The sequence below is a fragment of the Canis aureus genome, chromosome 15, assembly GCF_053574225.1.
Source record: "Canis aureus isolate CA01 chromosome 15, VMU_Caureus_v.1.0, whole genome shotgun sequence".
Lineage (NCBI taxonomy): Eukaryota > Metazoa > Chordata > Mammalia > Carnivora > Canidae > Canis > Canis aureus.
Genome location: NC_135625.1, coordinates 33,971,499 through 33,994,365, shown reverse-complemented (window position 1 = coordinate 33,994,365; position 22,867 = coordinate 33,971,499). Strand labels below are relative to the sequence as shown.

Sequence of the window (22,867 nt, the reverse complement as noted above, 5' to 3'; positions counted from 1 at the left end):
AGGGCCTGGTCACCTCTATCAACACACCCATCTGTCCATCCATCTAGCCATATATTTAATTCCATAATTTAAAAATGGCAATACTATGTGGCATAAGGCAGGAATACAGACATGAAAGGTATCTGCTCTGAAGAAACTCAGAACCCAGGGCCGCTAATTTGCATACTTTGGTCTGATGTGAAATTCTGTAGATTTCACATATTTCAGCCCAGTTGAAGGAGAGGATAGAGAATGAAACCAAGAGGATTTTCTGATTTCTTTTTTGTAATTCAAGACACCTTTAAACTTTGTGTCAGGTATGGCAATCCAGAAATCCCATATAGGTTTACTTCCTTACCCCACAGAAGCAACAGCCCTTGCCAGGCAACCCAGAGATGAACATTCCTTGAACATTTGCATTGGACAGTATATGTAAAGTTTGGAGGCATAATTGGCCTAGGGTCATATTCCAGTTCTGTTTTTTATCAGCCCTGTAACTTTACAACAATTCATGAATTTTCTGAGCCTATTTACTTATTTATTAAGTAAGCATAGTCTGCTTTATTTCACGGGACACTTGGAAGAATTTAAACAGCTTAATATAGGGGCACCTGGGTAGTTCAGTGGGTTAAGCATCAGACTCTTGATTTTGTTGGCTCAGGTCTCAGGGTCATGAGATCAAGCTCAGCACAGAGCCTGCTTAAGATTCTCTCTCCTCTCTCTCTCCCTCTCCCCTTCACCCCCTCCCTACCTCACACCCTCTCTCTTTCTCAAAAAATAAAATGGCTTAGTATACATGAAAATCCTTTAGAAATTTCATTTATGCAAAATACAGAGTGGATAAACGATATCTTGTCCTCAAGAATCTTCCGACATAGTAATAAAGAGGGTATATTTTGGAAATTGCCCTAAAGTTGATTATATGTCTATTTAAAAGTCTATTGTCAGAAACTCATGACTTCCCAAGGATACTATTTCTTTATTAGACATATCTGACCATTTAAAAGTGCTTTTCTATAATGGGCTGTAAGACACTTATTTAAAACCCGTTCATACAATGCAAACTGCAATTCTCTGGTGTGCACCTATGTCATACCACTGTTTTTTCTAAACTGAGTCAGCTATGATTGCTGCTCTGGAGCTGGCAATCCTGTCTGTCACCTCCTCTCTCCCACATGTTTACATGAGTTCATGATTTATGGTGGGGGGCAGGAGGTATCGCGTTTTTTGTTGTTGGGAGTGTGTGTGTTCTGAAGGACAAAGGAGGGACCTGCAGAAGAAACAGAGGAGGGGGGAGGATGGAAAGCTGGATGGTATGGGATGTGTTCCCCAAGCTAGCTCAAAACAGGGGCTCCTCCTCATAGGGATAGAATCACAAGTAAAAGCTGAAATGGTCATTGTGATAAACAGCATTGTAGAACTGAAAGACACACACCACGCATGTCACTTCAAAACTCAAGTGAAAAAAGTAATGTGAGGGGGGAAGACTGCTTTCCATTTCTGGGAAGAAGGAACACTGTAGATGTGTCCTGAAGAAACTAAGGGGAAACAGCCAGCAGTGAGAATGTCACTGCACTTGTCAGAGAAGTGGAGGAACACCACCTCTTTAGAAGAAAGAACAGAAAAATAGCAGATTCAGTTCCCACAGGAGTGTGGCAGCCCCCCGGTGGGAATTCCCAGCCATTACCACAGTATACTTTGGAAGAGCTGGGTGTGTGTGTGGCTATTAAGCTATAACCCTGTAATTATAGCCATGGTAGCTAATGAGCTAGAAATATAAGAATCGATGTTAATCTGACTTCCTTGGTACCCTCCTTGGGGATAATGAAATGATGAATATTAATATTATTATTAACATTATGATTGACTAATAAACACAATACTATGTAGTAGAGAAGGGATCATTATCATCATCTTGCAGATTATTGAAGCAAGTTGTTGAGCTCAAATGCTGTTTTTATTTTATCACTTTACTGTGAGCACAAATTTCTTATGTCTTAGTAGTGAGGCACTATCAGTAGATAACATAAACCTTCCAATAGAAATATGCTATTTAAATCCTAAATATATTATACATAAGTCATATATTTCCCCTCAAAAATGGATTTCAAAATGTCATCATACACTGATATTTAAGGAGTAAGGAATATGGATTTTATTTATTTATAGTAACACTTTATGGAGCTTATTAGAAAGCTATTTAGAAATATGCCATATTTGAAGAAAGAAGAGATTTGATGGTTAAATTTGTTTGGAGTTACATCTTTCTCCATGATAAAAGTAAACAGAATTTTTCTTTCTTTCCAATTATTCCAAAACGATCAACGCATATTCTTAAAATTTCTAAGAGATTTCCTTTAAGGATGAATCCAATCCAGGAAGAAACTTATGAAAAACCTGTAGGAAATTAAATGGTCATGTTTGGAAAATTTTTCTAAACCTTTACTGTGGCATATGCCCCAATCAAGTCAAAGAAAGAAGGAACTTAACAGCAGATTATGAATCCTAAGACTCAAAGATAAAACCCTGGCACTCAGTTCTCAACAATTTGGCAATTTCTGATTATTTCACCATGGGAGCTCTCAACATCATTCTTCCCTTGGAAGGGTTAGGATATATAGATGGCACCTTCAACCACACAAAGAAGAAATAAATAGATATTTAGACTCAGGTGGAATTAAAGTCCATTTACTTCGTGCGTCTTTTTTTTTTTTTAAGATTTTATTCATTTATTCATAGACACAGAGAGAGAGGCAGAGACACAGGAAGAGGGAGAAGCAGGCTCCACGCAGGGAGTCCTGGGTCTCCAGGATCACACCCCAGGCTGCAGGCAGCGCCAAACTGCTGCGCCACGGGGGCTGCCCTGTGCGTCTCTTTCTATGAGAATAGAACGCTTCCAATTTTGTCAGTTCTGTTTCCCTTTGATTTTACAGATTGTTCTGCTTTAGAACAGTCCACACATGCTGATAGCAGGACACTTTGTGTTCCTTAACATAAACATAACTCCATGAAAACCACAATTACTTCATGTCAACTTCTAGTTTGTAGTTTTAGTAAAAGTCTCAGTGTGGAAGAGAGTCTGCAACTATGTTGAGGAGTGTAGGAGCCTGAAAAACAGGGATATGTAATAAAAGAGATCAGACCAAGAGAAATCATTAACTTCCTGCCCTACTGGTAGATTATACATCAGTTTTTAGTATATCTACTCATGAAAGAATGGTATAAATAAATATTTTATTATCCACTCCCTAACCTGTTAGAACATCATAAACTTTCCCTTTTAGATTATGCTTTGCACCAGAAACACATCAAAATGTTATAGCATGAAAGAATCCTGGGTGTCTTGTCTGAAGTTCTTAATTTTATAAATGATAAAAGGGTTCAGAAAAAAGTTTTCCTTTCCCAGGGTCAAAAAGCTGATTGTTTTCAGAAGTAGGTTTAGAACTGGTGTCCTACTCTTCCAATTCTGCACTTTGCCCATGAGCTTCCATAGTTTTTACTAAAAGCCCCGTCATAAGCCTCCCTAAAACCCTAGTAGCTTAGGCTTTCTTTCAAAAACCATTTCTGAAAGTGATAGTGTGCCAAATCTTAGCACCTTAGAAGCACTGACTTCTCAGCAAGTAGAATGTGAAGTTAACCATCACAAAGGTTTACTGTTACAAAGGAGGTCAACCACTAAGCCAGCATTGAGCAGCCTCCCCTGACACTTCTTCTGAAAACAGTATTCCCCCAAAATAAGAAAGAGCTTTCTATATGTTTTCCCTGTTTACTGAATGTGTCATTTTTCCATAGCTAAGATCTTCCCTGGTGTAAGAAATAGGCCCAATTTGGGACATAAGAGAGTTAAAGGCTTTTCCATCATCTTTTCCTGGAATGCCTTAATAATGGTCCAAAAGCCCAGGAGTTTCTCAGGGTAAAATCCAAAACTGACCCCCTATATGCAGGGCAAAGAGAGAACACAGGAAAAAAGTCAGACCACTCCACATTGGGAAGTGGCAATTTTAAAAGGCAAGGGAACTTACATAGGAGGCTTGTCTTGGGCAGCTACAAGACCAGTAGATCTCCACACCCACCTGCCACAATCTTGAGAGTTTATACAGAGGTCTTAACTGGGTTCAATAATATGCACAACCAACATAGCTTCAATAACACATTACTCCCTAAAGGCTAGGACCCTGAGGTAGCTCCTAATGTGGAAACAGTGGGCAGGATATATTCTCCAAGGACAGAGGAAGGGGTGGGAAGCATCCTATTGCCCAAGTCCAGCTCACTGGTCAACCAGCGGTCACATCTTCTTGATGACCTCCTCCAACAATCAGAAGACAAATCCACAATGACTCACCAAAAATATGAGATGATATAAAGTCTAAATTAAATTATAATCCGGGGATCCCTGGGTGGCTCAGTGGTTTAGCGCCTGCCTTCGGCCTGGGTGTGATCCTAGAGTCCCGGGATTGAGTCCTACGTCCGGCCCCTTGCATGGAGCCTGTTTCTCCCTCTGCCTGTGTCTCTGCCTCACTATTTCTGTGTCTATCATGAATAAATAGATAAAATATTTTTAAAAAATTATAATCCAAATATGATCCAAAATAAAAATAAATCCATTAAGCTGTATATTTCTTTGTATACGATATATTCTCTGAGTGATAAGACCAAGAAAGATACAATAATGGATATAACTAATCTTTGAAATGAGAATACTGAGCCCTTTCATGCCAAATGTATCTACCATTCATAGCCAGATCTCCAGTGGCCCTGGAACATGTGAATTTGAACCCTTCTTCCCAGTATATACTCAATATATAAAGCAGTCTGAACTTGGTGGAGATGACTTTACTTTTCTCCAATCATTGCTTTTAAGCATGCTCTGCTGAATCTCCATCTCTCGGTCCTTATTTCAGACAGACCCCATAATCTCCAGATTTTTTTCAGGTATATGAAAAAGCCCCATTTCCTTAATGGTGACTCCCATGGAGGGATTAAAAGTGGTTTGGTCCAATCTAAATCTAATCTCCTATCTAATTTAAAGCCTCTCCCCTGGCCACCTGGGTGGCTCAGCAGTTGAGCATCTGTCTTTGGCTCAGGGCATGATTTCAGAGTCCCGGGATTGAGTCCTGCATCAGGCTTCCTGCATGGAGCCTGCTTCTCCCTCTGCCTGTGTCTCTGCCTCTCTTTCTCTCTCTCTCTCTCTCTCTCTCTCTTTGTGTGTGTGTGTGTATGTCTTTCATGAATAAATAAATAAATAAATAAATAAATAAATAAATAAATAAAGCCTCTCCCCAACTGCCTTCATTCAGGGTTGCAATGGGGGGGAGAGGAAACTAGCCTGTTCCCCCTCCTGCCCTTCCCTCTCTTCCCCCATTCCCCTCTCATTTCTGGCTTTTCTAGGGTCTAAGTTGCAGAAGATGAGATTAAAGGAAAGGTATATATTCTTTTCCTTGCTTAATTACTTTGCGTTTTAGTTCTCCCTTGATTAATACTGACTGGCCATCCATGACCTTTTTGAGACAGATATCCAAATACTAGCACTTTTGCAAGGTTCAGGGGAAGCTCCTTCGGGAGCTTTGCAGGCACTCCATACTGCACAGTTCCCAGACAAACATAATCCAGTTTTTGGCTTATCTCTTAAAATTCTCCCTATCCCGAATAGAATATATCCTCCTATCCCAACCTATCACTACAGTGTTCTCTTGCCTTGGCAATGTACCTCTGGGACAAAGTGCTTTTAAGATCACTTCTACCTTTCATAGTATTCTCTTATGCCATGGGACACGCAAACATCTTTTCCGTGCCAAATGGAAAAGCAGGCTACTCCCTGGTGCCTGCTCATTCTGTTCTGTTATTAGGACTACTCCATGTGTCATCCTGCCTTCAAAATTCCCCAGGTGAGGAGCCCCAGTCTCCACTCATGTATACCTCAGGGGTCAGGGAGCACCAGGCTACTCTCTCAACATCTCTCACCTTCTACTGCTCTGGCAGTCCCAAGGAAGGTATAAGGCCTTGTAATTCAGCCAGCTTCTAGCTTAAGAGAGAGATGCCAATTTCCTCTGATATCAGGTTCCTTCAGTATCTCCTTGTAGTTTCTATGCAGCCTACCTAGCTGGTCTGAAGGAGGTGTTACCCTCCTGTATCTGAAGTGAATGGGGAAATGTTGCAGTCCTCCCCAACAGCTCACTACCTTTATGAATTACCTGCTTCCCTCTGTGGGTTGGGCCTGAGTCACAAGGTAATCAAGTGAAGAAGTGAAGATCCCAGGACAAGACTGGCCACAATTTAGTAAGTTCACAAAGTATCACTATGCTTATATTATCTTTGTGCCAGGCATGAAATCAGGGCAGCATCACAAAATCAGCAAGGTTGGTATCTGAAATGTCCTATAAAGGAAAGGAGGGCAATTCTTTACAGAGGTCAGTAACACAGTATGAAAGATGAGCCAAAAACTCATTCTGGTAAATAGGATTGAAAATGTCTATGAACCCTTTTCATCTACAGCAAAAGTCAGTCTGCCAAGAATAAACATTTGGGAAATACTGAAGCAGTAAGTGATTTTTATCTTGATATTAAAGATACCAATACAATGCATATTTAATTAATTAAAATTGAGTTTGATAGACTGTCCTTTACTATATTATTATGAGCATTCAATTAAATGCACTATTACTTCTGGAATTTTAGAAAATGGTCAGCTCTTTAGTTATTTTTCTCTTCATTAAGTTAAATTAATATATAATTCTTAGGTTTCTTCCTCAGCCCCAAGGCAAAAATTCTTAATTTTAAGAATTTTAATTGAGAAAGGTACAACATAGGGGAATATCATCAATTCATCAATGGTACTGTAATAGTGTTATATATCACAGATGGTAGCCACACTTGTGGTGAGCACAGTAAAATGTGTTGTACACCTGAAACTAATGTAACATTGTGTGTCGACTATACCTCAATAAAAAATATTAATAAAAATTTTTAAAGAATTTTAGAAATTATATTTTTACCACCTAACTTTATTATTCTCTAATTGCCCGTGAAATTTCAAAATATTCATAGATAAAAGTTTTCGTTAGGTTGACCAGATGTCAAAATGCTGTATAGGCAGTTTTTAATTTATGAACTCAATGTAGCTCAGTATTTATGGAAGCTCAAACAATTGTTAAGCCAAATGCCATGCCAAGTGACCAAAGAACTCTCCTTCCTTTTTTTTTTTTTTTCCTTCCAATTTCCTTTTGGAGATTCTACTCTCCAGGTCTCTTCAAACTCTCGCTACCCAGAAATGCTCCTAACTATATCTTTATTCTTTTTTCACCTAGGAACTGATCAAATTCAATTAGGAGGCATTAAAAGAAAAGTGAATTCCATCTGCTATAATTTATTCTTAATGGTGATACTCTTCTGCACTTAAAAAGCATCTCTGGTCCTGATCCCACCTCCTCATCACCCCTTTGTAATTTCTGTTACAAAAATGTGACCACAAGTATTCCTGATGGCCTAAAGTGAATGCACATTTGAATTTTTCCTTGGAAACATTGTTTCAGTTTAGTGCTATTGTGGCAACCAGAGACAGTAGGGGGTGGCCTTGTGGATCCAACCACCTGTAATTGTTTCTATAGGAAACAGGAAAAAGATACAGTTATGAGCATTTCTCCCACATACAGGCACACTCCCCAAACCCTAGTAGTATTAAATCAAACTTTTGTTTTTTTTGCAGTGTTTTCATTCTAAAAAATTATATCCTTCTGTTTTATGAAGTAATCTTGAATTTTTTTGTTGGTGAATTCCTCCTTTCCACTTTTCTGGAATATCTTTCTGAAATTCCTTGACTTTCACAAATGGTGTTCTGATGCTTTAATCTTTTCTCTCTTATTTTCCATTACGGTTTTTCTTTTTTGTGTGGGTGGGGGGGGGGGTTGGCTTAATGGTTTTGCAGTACTATAGAAATAAATAATTTTACTTCTACATCTTATTTTGAGTATTTGTATTTTCTACCATGATTTTTTCTTTTTAATTTTCAAGTTCTGTCTTGTTTTTGGACATTGATTTTGAAGCATCCTATTCTTTATACATAAAATATTTTTCTTATCTTTCTAGGGACATTAATGATAATTTTTAAAAATGTTTTTCCACCAAATTGCACGTTTGTCTTGGTGTCTTTCACTTAGAAACTTTCCTCAATTATCTGGTAACATTTTGTGTCTTCTCATATTTACAAAAGGGAGCTAAAAAGCTGATGGAAGATGTAAGCTTAAAGGCAGAGCTTTGGTACCAAGAGTTTTATGGTAGAGAGAACTGGAGGACTGTTTATTCAGCACATTCAATGTCAGTCTCTTTAGGTCTTTTTTCTTTTGAATTGGTCAGATTCCATAGAGCTTCTTCCTGGTTTATGCCTGGAAGGTAAAGGCCTGACCACCTTTGTCTCTGGAGCCCATGAAGGGAACAGCCACGAGGAAGCAACATTCAATGTACATACATGCATTTAGCTCCCTGTTTTCAGGATGCTTCAACTCTCAAATACATCAGATGTCCCCCAGCCCAGACACCATCTATTTTACCCTCTCCAAGGAATAAACCTTCAATATTATGTATGGAGAAGGAACAGAAATATGGGATCAAGGTGTGGGGTGGGGAATCTAGATATCTAATAGTTCTAAACAGGTTTCAAATAGTTCTTTTATTTATCTCATATTATTTATAATAGTATTTATATAATGCCCTTTTTAGGGCTATCTAGTATTCCATATACTATAGTTTATTTAATCATTCTTCTATTTATGGACATTTAGGTTATTTACAGTTTTGATGATATTGGGAAAAAATATATGATTAATAGCCTTCTAGCTAAATCTTTGTGTATATTCTCAATTATTTACTAAGTGTAAGTTCCCAGAGGAGGAAATATAAGATGAAGGGATTTGCATATATTTATCAGATCCACTACTTGTGCTTGTGAGAAAGCAAACTACTTTTAGTGATATCCAAGACCCAACATGATCTGTATCTGGGCCCCCTTAACTCTTTGAACCTTTTCCAACATTTCCTGTTCTCACACCTTATGCTGGCCTTAGTATGTACCATTTTGTTTTCTATCTCAGGATATTTGTACATTCTGTTTCTTCTATTTCCAGTCCCCCACCCCTCCTCTGTCTGGTACAAGCCTGTTCATCTTTTAGTTTCAGCTCAAGTGTATTCACTGTGAGAGCTTCCCTGAATCAACCAATCTGAATCAATCATTCCCTTTTTTGTGCCACTGCTGTATCCTATTTCTATTATGGACCATATAACACTATATTGCATTATCTATCTCACTTACAAAATTATACAAGCTACTTAAACTCAAAGATATTGTTTTATTTCACTATTAAATATTCTTCTGATCCACAGAGGAACTGACTTCTTATATTATGCTAAATGTTTTATATACTCTCATTAAATCCTTATAATCTGATGAGAAATGCATTATAATTTCTATTCTGCAGATAAGGAAACCTCACCTTAGACAGGTTATAGTACTTCTGCAAGAGTCACAGTTAATCAGCAGCACAGTTGGGGTTCAACCCCAGGCCTACCAGTTTCCAAAGATAGTATCCTTTCTTCTTTGCTCTTAAATAAATCAACGTGTCCTTCCTCCATGCATGTTCCTCCCCATACTTCCTGTATTGGCTTTCTAGGGCTGCTGTAACAAATTACAACAAATTTAGTGCATGAAAAAAAAAAAAAAAACAGAAACTAATTCTCACATCGCTCTGTATGCCACAAGTCTGAAATTAAAGTGTCTGCAGGGCAGCACTCCCTCCCTAGGTTCTAAGGATAATCTATTCCTTGCTTCTTCCTGCTTCCGGTACTTGGTTATGGCTGCATCATTCAAATATCTGCCTCTACTTTCACATGGCCTTCTCTTCTCCTTCTGTCTCTCCCCTGTGTATCTTGTATAAGGACACTTGTTGTCAGGTCAAGGACCCATTCAGATAATCCAGGATGACCTCATTTTGAGATTATTAATCATATCTGCAAGGACCCTTTTTATGAATAAGATCACATTCACTGGTTCTAGGACCCAGACATATTTTGGTGAGATAACCAATCTATTACAACTCCATCTTCTTATTATACCTTTGAAAAGAGACAGCATTGTTTGGAAGAAATACCTTGGCTCTGAAACAGATGGACTTGAATTCTAATTCTAGCTCTGCCTCCTAGTCCCTTGTGCCCTTTGATTAGTAACTGAAAACCATGAGCCTTTCCTTCACCTTGAAAATGGAAATATTATTTGTTCCATGGACTGGTTTGAAGATTAAGTAAAATAAATCACCTAACACATAGTGGATAGAAATAACTGCTCATTCTCTCTCCACCTTTATATGTAACCCCTCTCAGAGGCCAAATCACCAATTGATATGAGACTTTATTAAAAATCACTGAAAACAAAAGTTCAGTTTTTAAACACGACCATTGTTTGAACTCTGCACTCTGTGCTCTTGGTTAGTTTCTGTTTTCAATTTCCTTGGATCTGGTTCTGATTTTAATATAAGTAAAAGTCATATGGCTACATAGTCAAAATATGAATTTTAAAGCATTTTTTTGCATTTTTCTCAATAAAACCAACAAATATTTAAGACATATGTATTATCACATAGTGCTAGTTTATAAGCCTCAAAAAATGTGTTAGTTTATAGATATACTTCATTTTTTTAAATCCCAAATAGCATTATCTAACCAGTCACCAATTGTATTTCCCACTTCTTCTGGCTATTTCCAAACTCGAACTTATCTTCAAAGAATGAATATCTGCTACTCCTGAATATGTTCAAAAGAATGTGATAGGCAGCATAGTTGGGCAGAAAGAACAATAACAACTGAATTGGAAGAACTCACTTCACACTCAATGTATTATTACCAACTATTAGACCTAAGGAAAGTCATCATCTCACTGAGCCCATTTTTTTCTTCTACAAAATGATGATGCAGGTATCTGCCTTGTTAACTTTCAGAGCCACTGTTAATACATGCTTCATGTTAACAAAATACATAGTGCCTGGATTGGGCTAGAAATAGAAAGTTGATTCTGAAGAACAGAGATCTTGACCCTCTCAAGTGGGCAGAATGAAAATAATATTGTCTTTAAAAGCATTTATACATTGTTTAAAGTGTTATATGTTACTGGACCCTCATGCTCCTAGTAATGATGGCCACCCCTAGGATCATAGGAAGATACAGAACTCAACTTTAAGACTCTCTTAACTTTATGATTAACCATGGGAGTGGGCAATACAGCACACCTACCTGCTCAAATTAATAAGACTTAAACCTCCCAATTCATTGCATCACGTTTCAAAATTCTCTTCCAGGTCCACGTCCCCTGTACAACATCTTACAAATTCTCATTATAGTTTGTAAGGGACCATCTGGAGGATATATCTGAAGATCTTCTCTCCTTCCAGACCTCAGTGTTATCTAGTTGTCTGGTGGGCCCCAGAAGCAGGCACTGCTGGCCCAGGAGCACATGAAACTCTCTTCCTCTGGGCAAGACTACGGGCTCCTTCCTGCTTATCATTATTGGAGTGTCCTATGACTCGTCCTACTGATTATTACAAAATCTCATATAGCAGTTAAAGGAAATGTAAACAGTTTTACCTATACCCTTCCCATTAGCCCAAAAGCAGACTACATGTTACAAAATGCAGGATAATAAATGTTAAAGAGTAAGAAAAACCCAAATATCATACTACCCTAGAGTAAGGAAAAGAGGAATGCAGGCCAAATAATGAAGTGCCTTTGAGATACAACCTGCTAACTTCAAATGCATTTATCCCATTTTAAGGTCTCTTCAATCCCATGGAAATTAAAAGCATAGTTGTCTCACAAGCAAGACTGTCTAGGTGCACAGCTAACTTTATTTCCCAGCCTTCCTTGTGGTCAGGTATAGCCCTGTGATTGAGTTTCTAGCCAACAGAAAATGAGCAGAAGTTATGTGTATCACTTCTAGGCCTAGCCCACAAGCATCATCCTGGCTGGAAGGAAGATAACCCCCATGCACCTTGTGCTAAAGAAAGTGGAGTCTCCATTAGTCTGACTGTTAACCAGGGAATGAGTGCTATCTATTCACATGTTTAACCATCCAATGCCATCATGGGAACAGAAAAAAAAAGTTACTACATTTAAGACTTCACATTTGAGACTTAACTTTGGGAGTTTGGTTCCTCTAAGTAATAGACTCCCAACATTAATTCCTTGAAATAAATCTTAAAAGCATGTATTTTTTTAAAGATTTTATTTATTTTGAGAGAGCACGAGCAGGAGTGACCACAGAGGGAGACTCCTCACTGAGCAGGAAGCTCGATTTGGGGCTTGACCCCAACCCTGAGATCATGACCTGAGCCCAAGGCACCTATTTAACTGACTAAGCCACCAACACGCCCCTAAAAAGCATGCATTTTGAAAATATTTCGAGTCATGTTGGTGTCACTGAAGTTCTTAGAGGAAATAGTGAGATTTGCAATCAGATAGGCCTGAATCTGGGTTCATGTTTACCACCTGCTACATTCACGATATTGATCAAGTTTCTCTAAGCCTCAGGGTTTTTTTTAATGTACAATATTGGGATATTAACAGGATCTATATCATAGTATTGCTGTTTATCTCAGTGCCTGGCACATACATAATAAACATCCAATAAAGGTTAGCTGTCATTCAGAGCATATCCTCCCATGTAAGTTTTTAAACTGTAATAGTCATTAGTGCTATTACGAAGTCATTCTGATTTTTCTTCTAGATGAAGGGTGGGATTGTACTTCACATCCCTTAGAGTTTTATGTTCGCATGTGATTTGTTTTGACCAATGAACTCTAAGTGGAAATGATATGTATCATTTCCAGGTGGAAGTTTTAAGAGTCAGCAAGCATTTAAAATGCTATGTCTTGGGGTGCCCGGGTGGCTCAGTGGGTTAAGTGACTCTTGGTTTCATCTCAGGTCATGATCTCAGGGTTATGGGATCAAGCCTCATGTTGGGCTCTGCACTCAGCCCAGAGTCTGCTTGTCCCTCTCCCTCTGTTCCTCCCTGCACTCATGTACTCTCTCTGTCCTCCTCTCTGAAAAATAAATAAAACATTAAAAAATAATAATAAATAAATACAAATAAAATGCTATCTCTTTTTTTCTTCCATACCAGTAGCAGTGATACAGCTAGTGGCTACTCTGTCAGCTTGGGTCAGAGAATGAGGAAAACACTAGCCAACTCATGTTGTATATCTAGCGTGGCCAAGAAATAAATCCTTATTTTAAACAATTAGGGATTTCGGAATTTATTTATTACTAGCCCCTTTTGTCCTTTATGGGAACAAATATTCATATGGGTAAGTTAGTTTTTAAAATAATTTCATCATTTTATAGCAACCTCTAATACTAATAGCTGACAATTACAGAGTACTCACAATATTCCAAGAACTGCTATGTACTTAAGATGTGTTAACTCATCCATTTCCACAATCCATTTCCACAATAACCCAATGAGATACCTGCAGTATTCTTATCCTCCACTTAGTAGGGACAGAAAAGTTAAGAAACTTCCCCAAGGTCGCACAACCAGTATACACTAGAAGCCAGTTTTTAAAACAGCGTACCTGAGGCCTGTGGCTCTGTTAGTCACCTTGCATCCACTTGCTGCCTAAAGTGGATGCTGTGATGTGTCTCCTAGGTCTGGGCTTCAGGACCTAGACTCATTTTATCAGTCAGAAACATTGACTGTCAATGTGCTAGCTAGGAACATAGTCCCTCCCTGGGAATCTCCCTCAGGTGATGAGAGCTGTGTGGGGTGAGGGAAGTGGGGTGGTGGGGTGGAGGGGAGCTCTCCCCAACCAAGTGAGCCCTCCCTGAAGGACTGGCAGGAACTACTGTCACTTGCTTAGCAGTTCAATTTCTCCTTTTGCCTTCTCCTACTTTCCTCACCTCCGCTGTTACCCAAAGCATTCCCCAATAACCTTCTTCATTTAAATCGGTCTCTAAATGTTTTCCAGGGAACCAGATCAATCCTCCCTCTATATTCCTACATGTGTACTGAAATCTAACTGATGTATTAACTCAGTGCACAGTTAATTGCCAAATGATTGTTGTAGGCCTCGTGAATTTGGGGAAAGTAAAGATCATTAGGCTGTCAGGAAAGGACTAGAATGATGAAACCTCACAAGTTAATGGAGATATAGAATCCTCTACTTTCTCAATTGAATTCAGTACACTTCATTTCTCATAAATGTCACCTGTAGTTATTTAGATCCAGAAAAAAAAATGCCAAAAAAAAGAACCACATAGTTTGTATATAACAAATGATAGTTGGTCTTTATTATGACATTTATTCATCCTTGTAAGTAGAAATGGAATATTGTCTCAAGGTTACATAACTCATGAGCTGGTACGCTTCATCTCTTTCACGAAGACAGATGTCTCAAGAGAGTAGAAGCCATGTATCTTTATTGTACCAAATATTACATATCTCTGTGTTTCAGTTATACATAAGAATACTATTGAAAACTGACATCTTAAATTGATTTTGATTTCTAATAATGAGTAGAACCTAAAATTTCAATCATAACCCATCAGCTCTCTCACGCACATCTTAATTTACTTCATACAATTCCAATAAAATTTAAAGTGAACCAAATACTACTTCTGGTGTATTTCTTTTACCACAATTGAGTTTTTGTCACGATTTAAGCTCTATTACAGCATCTGTGGTCTGTATTTCATCAAATGAAAAATACATATTGTAGAACTTGAAATAAATAAGCAGTTCATGGAAGTTGTTATAAAACAGGGCAAATTATAAAACCAAAAAGTCTAAGTGGATGTATGCAATTTAAGAAAAACACTGTCTACTTTACCTTGGTAAATGCATATCTTATGCATTGTCCATTCTGCTGAAAGATCTTTATTACATATGAATATAGATTAATGACTAATGTTATGCAGAATTCAGAAGAAATTAAATTACTATATTTTCTTCTCTATAGATTGTCTTGGTACATTTAAGCTACTTTGCATACTATTGACTGGATGGCTTAAACAATAGAAATTTATTTCTCACAGTTCTGGAGCTGGAAGTCTGAGACCAGGATACCAGAATGGTCAGGTTTGAGTAAGAGTCCTCTTCCTGGTTTGCTAATGGGAATCTTCTCCCTGGATCTTCACAAGGCAGGGAAGAGAGAGAGAAAGCAAACTCCTTTGTGTCTCTTCTAAAAGGGTTCAAATTCCATGATGAAGGTTCACCCTCATCACTTAATTACTGCCTAAAGGCCCCACCTCTGACTACCATTATATTGGTATTAAAAAGGCTTCACACATGAATTTGGGGGAGAAGGGACACACAAATATTGAGCCCTTAGAAGAGATTTATTCTTATTCTTCACTTAACCAAAGAAGCTTGAATTCAACGGTGAAAACTTTAAATTAAGTAACTTGTATGGTCCATAGAATTTTAAAAGTAAATCAGTGTGAAGCTTACATTTACAAAACAGGCAACAAAGTCCTTTGTTACCACCATTTCAAAATGTAAATAAGAATTATATTCCTTATTGGCTGCTTTAATTTTGTTGAATGTACATTAAATTATGTTAATGCTTCAGTGGGGACATATTTTTGCATTCATATTACTACCTGTTGAACAATTACTTTATTTTCACAGAATTACAGGTAGAAATAGAAAATATGCACCCTGTAAATTAGAGAAGTACTTGAGAGTAGCCCCTTGGAGGAAGCAAGGAAAGTACAGCCAGAAAGAGTGGAAATACTAAATTATAGGATATTTTCAAGGAAATACAATCTTTGAAACAATTGCAAGTGCCTGAGACAATTCAAACTAATCAAAAAACTACCATAATAGGGGTTCTTATGAGATTTGGTTTAATGCCTAGAAAAAAATTATCTAAAATTAGCATATCAATTATTTTCAGGTAAACAGTTGCTTTTCACCAGCTTAAGGGTGCACAAAAATAATTTGTTTACTGAAATAATTTATAAATCTCCCCCTCAGCAATCTTATTTTATGTTTTAACTTGGACATATTAAAGCAAAGTATGCTTACTCCCAAGTGCTATGCCTTCCATTTAACTAAGCCTCAGTTCTGAACATTTGTGGTGTCAACTGCTAGACTTTAACTGCATTTTTGTTATCTGAAAGACATTTTATTCAGTTAATGCTGCTTCTGTCAAAATAAATTTTGTCATTAACATGCCTAAGCATCAATATAAAAATGTCTAATTTAATTTTTTTTTTTTTTTTTTAAATTTATTTATGATAGTCACAGAGAGAGAGAGAGAGAGAGGGGCAGAGACACAGGCAGAGGGAGAAGCAGGCTCCATGCACCGGGAGCCCGACGTGGGATTCGATCCCGGGTCTCCAGGATCGCGCCCTAGGCCGAAGGCAGGCGCCAAACCGCTGCGCCACCTAGGGATCCCATAAAAATGTCTAATTTAAAACAAGATTTTTAAAGACCATCTACCTAAATATAATAGGTAATTTCCTATAATTTTCCTTACTATGTTGTACATCTTATGAATAATAATTACATCTTAATCTAATCCCAGGAATGCCCAGGAGAGAGTAGTTCAACTGCAGTATGGACTCATAATAGAGAATATCTTAAAATGTCTTCTAAACTCTCAAACAGGCCCATTCACCAACAACAAACCCTGAGACAGAATAAATGAGTGTAAATATAGTAAGAATGACTATAGAAAATATTTTTGGTTAAGAGGATATATTAAACAGAAAAGTGATTTATTTCTTAAAAAAAGTTATGGAAGTTTCTTCTCAAAATAGTTATTAACAGTATTAAATGTCATTAATTTTTCTCAAATGATTACAAATTCTCAATAAAAAAGGATAAATCTTCAAGACTGTATTACAGTACAAGGTATAGAGAACACGATAATAGGTGTACATCTTATTTCCTATAATAAAATTACTCTGCATAATTATTTCAGAAGATGATATGGAATATTGGTTCAGAACATAGGTTCTAGAGCCAGATTATCTGAATTTACTTATTTTTTTGAAGATTTCTTTATTTGAGAGAGAGAAAGCACACATATGCTAACACCCACGAGTGATGGGGGAGGGGAAGAGGGAGATGGCAAGAAGCAGATTCCCCACTGAGTGTGGAGCATGAAGTGGGGCTGGATCCCATGACTTTAAGATTGTGATCTAAGCCAAAATCAAGAGTCAATGCTTAACCAACTCAACCATCCAGCTGCCCCCTGAGTTCTAACCTTGACTTCACTTTTTAGCTGTGTGGCCATGAGCCATTTACCTAACTTCTTGGGGCTCAGATTCCTCACCTAATAAATGGAGATGATCATAATTATAAATACCTCATAGGATTGTTACAAAGTTTAATGTAGTCATGCTTAGCAATAGAACAGTAGTTAGCACATGGTAACAATGCTCAAAAAGCATTGGTCAGTTTTGCCAGTTAATTTTTCCATGCTAAAGTTGACTTATAAATTCCCCAGATTGTGTGTCCTAGTTTAAACATTCATATAATCTCTTATGTGTACATGTAATGTTTTTAAAGTTTCCTACCATTGAAAAATTGTGTATATAATATCTGGACATCAAAAGAAAAAAATGAGGTGATTTTTTTTTTGAAAGCTTGGTATTGTAAAGAATTGTGACCTACTTACTTATGGTCTTTGAATAACCCAGCCTTTCATACCTAAAGTTTAGAACATAAGAAATGCCACACTGAGTTGCTCCCTTGGCTTCTTCAGCCCATCATTCTTTCTTTGACAATGGTACCTAGAAGAAAACTCCAGGGAAAATAAGGCTACCCTCCATATAACTAAATAAAGCATTCAGGAATGTATACCAACAACCTTGTATTTCCTCTTGGACACATCAAAGATCTATCTATCATTCATTAACTTAAGTGAGTCCTTCTTAAATCATGTTCCATTTTTAATCTATTCCATTCTATGAGGATGGCAAGCTAAGCAGATGTATAGTTCCTTTTTATCCTGAAAACTATACTCACAATCTTCACAAAAGATTTCCACAAATAAGGAAATTAACATTAATGTGATAAAAAGAGTCTTATGCATAGCATATGAGTTGAAAGACATTCTGGATATTTTGAACTTAATTCTTAGAGAATTTTACTAATCCAATCAAGCCTATAGGAATGTTTGTTTCTGAAAACCCAGTTAAAATCTCCTTATTTAGATCAGTGAACTCTCCAACCGGCCAACAAAAATGCTGACATTTGCAGTTTTAGAAGCAATGGATCTTTCGAGCATAGTTTCTTATTTTATTTGCTCTAAATTCTCTATCTGCTCATCAATATATACTAACTACCTTTTTGTTTCTCTACTTAAGAGATGTTACATAAATAAGTATATAAAATGGCATCTTATTTTATTTTTACTTCCTCAAGGTATAGGATAATTACATCCATAAATATAAATTTTTAAAAATTAGTTTCAACATAGGTTCAAATATTCCTGTAAGTAAACAATGTTGGGTGATAATTAAGTGTTTGATGCCTATAGTTGCACTTTATATCAGTAATGGACTAGAGCAATATATATCTCTCAAATTTAAAGGTGTGCTTTCTTTTGAATTTATAACATTCCTTATTTTATACAACTAAGCAACCCATCTTCTACTTTTTTTTTTTAAGATTGATTGATTGATTGATTCATGAAAGACACAGACTGAGAGAGGCAGAGACATAGGCAGAGGAAGAAGCAGGCTCCTTGCAGGGAGCCCAAGGCAGGAGTCGATCCTGGATCCTGGGATCAAGACCTGATCTGAAGGCAGATGTGCAACCGCTGACCCACCCAGGCATCCCTTCTACTTTTTTTTTTTTTTCTATAAATGCACAAATCAAGTAAATAGAGCTTTAATAAATATTATTTACAAAGAACATTGTTAGGCCTTAATTTTTTTCAAAATCTTGTCCTAAACATAATGTTAGGACAAAAGTTAACAAAATTAACAAAATTAACAAAAGTTAACAAAATTAACTTTTGTTGACTTATTTAATGTTAACAAAAATTAACTTATTTATCATATGACTTATACCCCTACCACTTATTTTCCCACATATGCACTTATACCCCCACCAGGAATTTACTCAAGAGAAATGAAAATACACCCACTCAAAGATTTGAAGTGAATATTCATGGCCGTGTTACTTTTATTAAAAAGTGGAAACAATCAAAATATTGATAAACTGGTGAATAGTGATGCATCCATACAATGGCACACTGTTCAGCTATGAAAAGGAATAAAGTACCGAAATGTGCTACAACATGGATGAGCCTCAAAAATATTATGCTAAGTAAAAAGAAGCCATATGCAAAAAAACCACATATTCCATATGATTCCATATTCACATGACTCCAGTTATATGAAATGCCCATAAAAAGGAAATCTAAGAGATAGAAATAGATTAGTGCTGTCTGGGGTAGCAGTGAGAATGAGGAATGAATGCAAATGGGCACAAAGGTCTTTATGGCAATTGGAAATATTCTGGAACTGCACTGCGATGTTAGTTGCTCAAGCCTACATACATTCAACTAAGAAATCAATTACACACTTAAGTAAACTTATGGTATATGGATTATATCTCTCTAAAACTATTTTTTAAAAATATAAGATGTAGGGATGCCTAGGTGGCTCAGTGGTTGAGCATCTGCCTTTGGCTCAGGGCGTGATCCCCGGGTCTGGGATCGAGTTCTGCATCAGGCTCCCTGCATTGGGCCTGCTTCTCCCTCTGCCTATGTCCCTACCTCTCTCTGTGTGTCTCTCATGAATAAATAAAATCTTTTATATATATATATATATATATATATAGTAATATATATTGTATATATTATAATATATATAATATATATATATGATGTAACACACCTGAAAATATAAAAGGGCTGGCTGAGTCTGTCCCCATCAACTTATGCATATATAGGCCTCAAAACTACCTGCAAGGGCAGGGCAGAGCACTGGTTGCTTTAAGTTACACACTTGATTGAGTAGGAAGAAATGCACATGGGTTTCAAGTCCATAACGTCCCAGTACTGCTCTATTCCCTGATATTGTAATAACAATCAGTTACAGTAGTCCAACCTCAGGAAATAGCTTTACTACTTCTTACCTCTGAATTTATCAAACTCCAAACATCTACATGCAAACCTCTCAATTTAGTATAAATAACCAAATTAGTTTGACACAGGTGCAAACCACAGGTGTACTCCCAAAGGGAATCTTTCCCTCCTTATCTCCCTCCCTTCCTTTCTTCTTTACTTCCTGTAAATATTTACTGAATACCTCTATTCCAGACACATTCATAGGTGCTAGGGATATAGACAAAATTATTTGCAATCACAGAATTTATATTTTAGCAAATCCTTGTATTAGATATCTATTCATGTGCAATAATATTACCCCACACATAGTACCATTAGAAAACACACATTTATCATCTCACATGTTCTTTGGGCCAGGAGTATGAGCAGAGCTTAGTTGGGTCTTCTGCAAAGCTGCAAGCAAGGTGTTGGCCAAGGCTGCACTCTCATCTGAGATTCAAGTAGGGAAGGATCTGCTTCCTTGCCCCTGTGATTGTGGGAAGCATGCAGTTCCTTATAGGCTGCTGCACTAAGGGCCTCAGTTTCTCATCATCTGTTGACCAGAGGCTGCCCTCAGTTTCTTGCCATGTGACTCTTCATGGGCTGCATACAGAATGGCAGCTTGCTCCTTCAGCAAAGGAGACAGAGTTTCCTCAAAGGATGGGTTTGCAATCTTACATAATCACATCCATGTAATCATGTCAACACATCTATCTCTTTTACCATATTCCATTGAATAAAAGCAAGTCACAGGTCCACCCACACTTAAGGGTAAGTGACTATGTAAAGTCATAGATACTTGAAGGTGAGGATCATAGTGGGAGGCACTCTACAATCTATCTACCACAGTCCACCCTCTCTGGTCCCCAACAATTTATGTTTTTTCCTTATGTATAATACACTCATCGTATCATAGGTCCCTCAGAGTTCCATCCCATCTGCACAAAGTTTAGAATCTCATCATCTGGGCAGCCCAGGTGGCTCAGTGGTTTAGCGCGACCTTCGGCCCAGGACCTGATCCTGGAGACCCAGGATCGAGTCCCGCATCGGGCTCCCAGAATGGAGTCTGCTTCTCCCTCTGCCTGTGTCTCTGCCTCTCTCTCTCTCTCTCTCTCTCTCTAAAAAATTTTTAAAATATTAAAAAAAAAAGAATCTCATCATCTAAATCTAGTGCATGTGATGCTGAGTCTCTTTAGGTTCATCTGTCAATACATAAAACTAAAGGGACAAGTTATCTACCCTCCCCTCATATACAACATACCATAGTTGAATGGATATAAGAAAACCTTTATATACACACAGACATTTCTGTTCAAAAAGGGGGCAATAGAAGGAATGAAGGCAGTAGTCCATAGCATATCTGAAATCCAGCCAGGCAAATGTTGAGAGTTCCTGGACTAGGTTTCAAAGCCTCTTCCACTTTTTACTCTCTTTGTGCCTTTCAGTCCAAGCTACTAATGTATGGTTGTTTTGCTAACACAATTGTCTCAAACACTTTGTAGGTGTCTGTAAGTTTCATTGAAGTTCACTACACCAGAGAAAGGGACAATGCCTGTAAACTTCTTGGAACCCCATGATTTGATCAAAAAATTCCATGACGCACAACTTTAATGTCTTGAAAGGCCCTTTGTGTCACTGAAGATAGCTTGAGTCCTTTGGTCTTTCTGAGGTTTTAACAAAACGCTGTACAATCACATCCTCATCTTCTCTTCTAGATCGTTCATTTGTAACAGGGCTTTAAGTTATTTTCAAATATAATGTCTTTTGCCTCTGAAGAGGCACACTTTCCAAATCATCAAGCCCTGGGTCCTTCTGAACAGTTCTTCCCTCAGTTTGTTTCCCTCCTGTTGTATTTCCCATAAGCAGCCAGAAGAAACAGGTGATATCCAACACTTTCCTTAAAAATTTCCTTAGTTGGATAGCTAAGTGCATCTTAACAAGTTCTTTTTACCACATAATTGCAAGAGACAATTTTGCTCCAATTTTTGCTATTACATAACAAGGATTCTAACCCTAACCCTAACCCTCTTGCTCCAGTTTCTAATAACATAGGTCCCATTTCCTTTTGAACTATTAACCAGCAGCATCATTAAAGCCTAAATTTCTATGAACAATAAGTTGCAGACAGTTCAGGATTTCTAGGCCATGCTCCTCAGTTTTTTTCCAGCCTCTATTTACTGCTCGGTTCCAAAATCACTCCGACATTTTTGGGTATTTTTTATGGCATTACACCACTCCTAGTACTAAAATTTGTTTTGATTATCTACCTATTATCACAAACTTAATACCTTAAAAAAACATTTATTATATAACAGTTTCTATGCATCAGGAGTCTGAGCACAGCTTAGCTGAGTATTCTGCAAGGCTGCAATGAAGGTAGCAGCCTAGTAGTCTCATCTGGAGTTTGCATGGAGAAGGATCCACTTCTTTGCTCACACAGCTATTATTTTCAGCAGCCTGTGCATTGCCACACTGAGGTCCAAGTTTCTTGCCATGTAGACTTCTTACAACATTGCAGCTTGCTTTTTCAAAGCTAACAAGACAGAGAGTATCTTCACCAGATGGGCATTACAATCTTACGTGATAAAAGAACATGTACATAATCACATATATCCCATCACCTTTTTCATACTCTATTGCTTAGAAACAAGTCACAGGTTATGCCCACATTCAAGGGGAAGAGATTTGCTATTCTTGGTAAATACCAAGAAGTGGGGATTTTAGAATTATCTAGAATCTTTCCTTCACATACTAGGACAAGGCTACCCCAACAGAATCAATGAAAC

At 37.5% G+C, this 22,867-nt stretch overlaps 1 long non-coding RNA gene across 6 annotated transcripts in view; it reads right to left on the bottom strand.

Moving 5' to 3' along the window:
* Nucleotides 1–2,139: 2,139 nt before the first annotated feature.
* LOC144284493 (uncharacterized) overlaps nt 2,140–22,867 on the bottom strand; it is a 136,529-nt gene continuing 115,801 nt past the window's right edge. For 2 of the 6 annotated variants that reach the window (XR_013352911.1, XR_013352910.1), the window contains exons 2-5: nt 15,044–15,141; nt 9,462–9,643; nt 6,171–6,353; nt 2,140–3,086 (exon numbers count right to left, since the gene is read on the bottom strand). This is a non-coding gene — a long non-coding RNA (uncharacterized LOC144284493). Of the gene's footprint in view, nt 3,087–6,170; nt 6,354–9,461; nt 9,644–15,043; nt 15,142–16,039; nt 16,191–22,867 lie in introns of those variants that run through there. The other 4 variants (XR_013352913.1, XR_013352914.1, XR_013352916.1 and 1 more) reach the window with 3 other exon arrangements.